We start from the raw sequence: 6000 nt of genomic DNA, 5'->3' as shown, positions 1-6000 counted from the left end.
CCGCCTATCAACATCTGACAACTTCTTGTGGCGCAGCAAGAACACAGCAATATTTCTGAGTTACGAACAGAGCTATGACGGTTGCTTCGTAAAACAGGTGGAATAGTTCTTTTATTTTGGCGGCGTTTTAATTCAATTCCTGGAACGTGATGAACCACATCACTTCCTATCAATTATGCGCTTTAAAATGAGACGGCTGTTAAGCTAATCAGTTTTGTGTGGACGCCTGAGTGACAAACACGTCAGCAAGTGCGCAGGAAATTAATTAAGGCTTTCCAGCCAATGAATATTAAAAATGGCGCCCACTTTTACTCCCTACACCGTACGCATTTATACAAATTACATAAGACAAGGCGCCGGTCATGGTAGCCGAGCGGTCTAAGTCATGCACTGTCTTCGCTAGCCCGGAAGCCGGGATCGTGGGTTCGAGTCCCATTCAGAGCATGGATGTTTAGTGTTTGTGTGTGGGTAGAGGCCTTTCAACGAGCTGATCACCCGCCCAAGGAGTCATACCGAATGTGTAAAATATAGTAAACTGAAGTGAAACGGAGTGTTTCATGGAGGTAGGACAAGGCCCAAATTGGGGCTGTAGCGCCAAAGGAAAGAACGTAAATCAAGGCACTGAATATTTAAAGATAACATAGAGGTTTCTTTTATGTTGCATTAAAATCAATTGTGTTGACTATTAATGGGGTCAGTAAAGAGAGGCTGGGGAGGGGGTGCAACTGTGATCATTATCTACTTTAAAACCACGATAAAGCTAAAGTCTTGACTTACACACCATAATTACTTAGCTGTTTTATTTGGTCCCATTAATGAAACTCCGGCAATTTTCTTCAATAGCCGTGCGTTTACTGTCAGACTGTCATGTTTCATTCACTTCCGAAAGTTGCACAAAAATGGCGAAAACAAACAAATATGTAATTAATTATATTCAACTGGATGTATAAATAGTGTTATTATAAATGGTTTTGGTGATAAGAAATTGGTGTGTTCTCGAAACGGATACAGATACAAATATGAAATAACTTGAAAACAGCATAGAAACTCATAACTGCTTTCGTTACTTCGCAATCATGCACGTCGTGACTGTGACTCATCGACGTTAGCTACGCCTTGTGAAATTCGCTTTAGAACGAACTGTGACATCGGAAATTGGTAACCTGCTCTTTCACGTATCCTTACATGCTTAAGTCGCATGGAGTGAGGTCCGGGGATCTAAGTGCCCTTTGAACCTGAAACGCCATTTTCGTTTTACAGTGATCTAAGCGCCACTAGCGGAAGGTATGTTAAAATCAATGGGGCACGCGGCAGCGTAGTTTGTTGAGGCGCTATGCTATAAGCCGGAAGGTCGCGGGCTCCACAGATTGAACTCGGGTAATGCTTGCTACCATTCAGTCCAAAATTTTTATCATCTTGTTTGCTGTCCAAAACGTAAAAACTGAAATATACAAAACTATAATTTTTCTGTGGTTCTGTATGGGTGTCAAACCTGGTCTCTGATATTAAGGGAAGGGCATAAGCTGAGAATAATCGGAAACAGGATGCTGAGCAGAATATTTCGACCGAAAAGTGGCAAAATAACATGAGGTTATGAGAAAACTGCATAATGAGGAGCATCATAACTTGTATTCTTCGCCAAATATAATTCGAATGATCAAGTCGAGGAGGATAAGGGCATATAGCACGCATGGGGAGAAGAGGAATGCATCTAGGACACAGGTGAGAAAGCCAGAAAGGACGAGACAATTAGAAAGATCTGATTATGGTTAGAAGGATAATATTAGAATGGGTTTTAGAGAAATAGGATGGGATTAATCTGACTCAGGACAGAGACCAGAGGCAGGCTCTTGTGCGCACGGCAATGAACCTTAATGTTCCATAAAATATTGGGAAATTACTGAATAACTTAGGGACTGGCGGCTTCCCAAATAACCGAGTTCAATGGAGTTTAGTCGGTGAATTAGTTTCTTATATTTCAGTAACTTTATGGAGCATGGTCCTTAAGAAGTTAAGGGTTTGTTAACTGGTTACGAAATTTCCGGTTCTTTTTAAGGAACCCAAATATTTATTCTCGCGTCCACAAAAGCCCACCACTGGTCCCTATCCTCAGCCAATAAAATCCAATGCACATCGTCTAAGCTTCGCATGTGTTCCTTTTTGTAAGTACGTTTTATTATTAAACTTCTGAGTGTATTTAATTTTTCCCTCATACGTTCTACATGCCAACACATCCCATTCTCTTCTATTTAATTGCATGACAATATTATCATTATCCTGGCCGGGAGTGAGATGGAAAAAGGACGCTGAAATCCTCAAACCCCGTGACGCCATATTTACCCCCAATCCGACAAATATATACATACAGGGTGTTTCACGACTTTAGGGCATAACTGCAGGAGGTGATTTCCTAGGTCTTTGTGATCAAAAAAAGTTCATATAAACATGTGTCCGATTTTGGACGGTTACGGAGTTATGACCGTTTTTTCATTCCCGTACACGCCCTCGTGTGAACCGCGTCTGTCAGCTGTCGGGTCGCTATTTTTATCCAGCTACAGACAGAGCGTTCTCGTTATCTCGACACTTGAGATGTTCCTACCGCGCGGTGGGTTGGTATGTCCGGCGGGGTTCACAACCGAGCGGCAGCCTGTGTTGCGGCCGGCGGTGGCATTTTCGAAAATCAGCTTTAAGCACCAATAAATTCAAATTAAAGGTAATTTCACGAAGTTAACTTTACATTCATACTTTAAATGTATCATGTGTTATGCTGGTTTATTATTTTGTTCCGTTTATTGTCAGTAATCCTTACCTTATATTCTGAGTTTTAAACGGTCATAACTCCGTAACCGTCCAAAATCGGACACATGTTTATATGAACTTTTTTGATCACAAAAACCTAGGAAATCACCTCCTGCAGTTATGCCCCAAAGTCGTGAAACACCCTGTATAGGTGGAGAGCAAAAGGGACAAATTAGTGTTTTCCTAATAGCGCACGTCATACCAAGCTTTGTCATGGTAACCCGCTTGTTTTATTGCCAATTTTTAGCCCCAAAGAACATTTCTGCCTTCATTTCGGAAAGTTTAGCAGCACAGAACTTGGATTAGACCAGAAGGTTCTCCCATTAGTAGCGAGTCAGTAGCAATTATAACTGCGTTTGAGGCGATATACTATATACTCCGAGAAAAAAAAACACACAATTTGTTACCAAACGCTGAGGATAGAACATCCTAACCAGTGTCCTGCATAGGAACCGACTATTGATCTTCATTTCTTTCACGTGCATCGGAAGATCGCGGGTTCGAGTAGCCATGAGGTTATCGGATCTTATAATTGACCTAATCCTTCCAGCCGCAATATGGCCCTGGGGTCGACTCAACCTCTAGCACTTGCTATACCGACTGCGTTATCCTGACTCCTGAAATTTTTTGGTCCTGAAAGAAATATTTTTAGTGTTTAATCAGTTAAGCACAAGGTCAATTTTACCTTTTTAGCAATAAACATTCAATTTTTCCTATCCTGAATAATCTAAAGCGATCAATAGGAACAATCGTAAAAATATTGGAGCAAATTTTCGGCCTGGTCCTCCTTGGGAATAGTGACACATATGCGCCAATATTTTTAATGGGCTATTTCACGATGGTCTCACCAACGAGACTATTATATACTCCGTGATACGATGATTGATTGATTGATTGATTGATTGGAATTGTGTGAGAGGAAGCAGCCATGGTCCGAAATATTTCGACATTTCCTGAACGGGCTGTCAAAATCACGAAAAAGTCTCACTCAGTTTAGCCGGTCTCATTCCCGAGGCTTTTGCTGTGGACTCTCGGATACAATTCTAAATTGTCGCCGCTATGGTAACCTGTTTCGGTGTTTTGCTTTTAGCAATGTTAATGCAACTGGTTCTGATGTCATAACGTCATTATGTTCCATCAATTCCGGTACATAAATGCTTATAATCGTAACAAAGAGTAGCCTTAAAAAAGTAAAACCAACTGAGGTGTTGGCTGTTTGTTAAATACCTCAGATCTGGTCAAGAAATTTTCTGAATTTTGTCACGTGTATGAATTACTAGAGATGGGGTTTGGATTAATTGGATTTATTGGACACTTACAGATCGTAACCATCGCTAATTCACACCCTCCCACAGTTTTCTACAACACAAATCTTCTGTTTGTTTTCACTAGTCGTTTCCTGGCGAAGGATCCTAACAATGTCCTATCCTTACGTCCTTACGGGCTGGCGAATGTCTCACAGCTGACTAAACTCAGAGTCAGAGACAGAGTTACTTTACGACTGGTGGTTTACCGCCAATCAGTTGGTCTTGGCGAAAGGCCCGTTGGGATTGACGACGAGTAATTTTCTTTTTCCAACTGAACACTTGAGGGCATAGTTCTTATGTAACATCCTCTCTGACGAAAGGACGGGTCTCTCGTTTACAACTGCTGCTGGTCCTCGCCAGTGCAGTCATTCTCATGTCCGATTCCCGCGGTACTCATGACAATATTTTACCGTCTCAGATTCGATATTCCCACAACCTGAAGGGCCAGGTTCTCTTATTTATATCCCTCATGAACAGGGTGGCCCAGTTATACCCCCAGGCACTTGGCTCCCTTTTCGTCGCCTCCTACGGCTCCAACTGACTAAACACTATACGTGTCCGGCTTTCAACTCCTGGGAACGGACTGCATAGAAAATACCGTTCCTTTGTTGCTTTTCAATGTTATCCATGGAAACATGGTTGTTTTAGAAGCCGTTAGTCAGTATCGGCTTTTGTATATTTGCTTATCTTGCGGCCGTTGCCCAGCAACGTGTCCACATACTACAATATTAATCATATTCAATATGTGCTACTACAACCAAATTCTACTTAGTTTACAGTTTAGGTTTTCGGAACTAGGCCGCGTCCAATGTTGAGGGTTCTCCAACGCTTCGACAAATATTTCAGTTACCATCTTCAGGATTAATTACTTTAGGAGCTTTGGTAGCTCTCACAGAACTCTTGCATTAGGTAGTGTGTTAGATGTGACGCTGTGGTTGGATGGATAGACGAGCGGGATGCTGACCAATACGGGACGTCCGTGTGGTTAGTGAGCCGTGATTGCATGAACAGAGAGGAACGATGACCAATATGGAGCTTCCATGTGGTCAGTGAAGAGAGGTAACCGAACCACGGCTTCATTTCCAACAAACTGCTTAGCTGTAGAGCTACGTAACATCTACCAAACTTTTACCAATATCATTAACCCTGAAGAAGGAGGCTGATAATTCTGTCGAAACATTGGAAACCCCTCGACATTCGACTTGGCCTACTCCCGAAGACCGAAGCAACACATTAAATTCCAAAGGCGGAAACCCAGGGGCTCGATAACAAACTGAAGCTTAGAAAGTTCTAGTCTCCTAACCTCTTTATGCAAATGAAGAGAATGTTCATTTTGCGGGTAATGAGACTTGATGAAACTTTCAACTGGTTGCAGAGACACAAGTTAAAACCTGATAATCGTGTTCTTCGTGAAAGATGCATGAGCGAGAGGTGCTTTGTGAGAACATTCCCACACCTCTCCAATGGCTTATGTTCTGATAAATAATTCACGTGACAGGATTCACTTGTTTTCCATTCCATCGCCACAGGATACGCATCCATAATACCAACCTTACACTAAAACTGTTGGGGCGAGACAGGGTTCCTTGCAAACAATTTTGAAAGATACAAGATAGCCCCCCCCACCACGGTGTCCATGTGCATTGCCAGGGGGTATTTTAGGGGATGCAGCAAATTTTAAAAGGAGAGAGCAACAAGAAACTTTCCTCTGAAGAATAAAGTTTAAGCAATGTGTAAGAATTTTCTTTCTTGGTCGCTCCAGAGCAGTAGATGATGGTGCCCCATCGAGTTAACAAAAGTGTCAAAGTGACCCTTTGAAAGATGGGTGGGATACAGAGCATGCATGATAAGAAAAATGAGTTGTTAAAAAATATTAGTACGCAAACATGAAAAA

At 41.9% G+C, this 6000-nt stretch overlaps 1 protein-coding gene and 1 long non-coding RNA gene across 2 annotated transcripts in view; one reads left to right on the top strand and one right to left on the bottom strand.

The window, feature by feature from the left end:
• LOC117282904 overlaps nucleotides 1–6000 on the bottom strand; it is a 168425-nt gene that overhangs the window by 139070 nt on the left and 23355 nt on the right. The window lies entirely within an intron of this gene.
• LOC111871836 (cytoglobin-2-like) overlaps nucleotides 1–6000 on the top strand; it is a 126990-nt gene that overhangs the window by 119662 nt on the left and 1328 nt on the right. The gene's annotated exons all lie outside the window — the stretch shown is intronic.

The sequence above is a fragment of the Cryptotermes secundus genome, unplaced genomic scaffold, assembly GCF_002891405.2.
Source record: "Cryptotermes secundus unplaced genomic scaffold, Csec_1.0 scaffold1242, whole genome shotgun sequence".
NCBI classification, from domain to species: domain Eukaryota; kingdom Metazoa; phylum Arthropoda; class Insecta; order Blattodea; family Kalotermitidae; genus Cryptotermes; species Cryptotermes secundus.
Note: the sequence above shows the minus strand (reverse complement) of the source record. Positions and strands in the feature narration are given on the sequence as shown.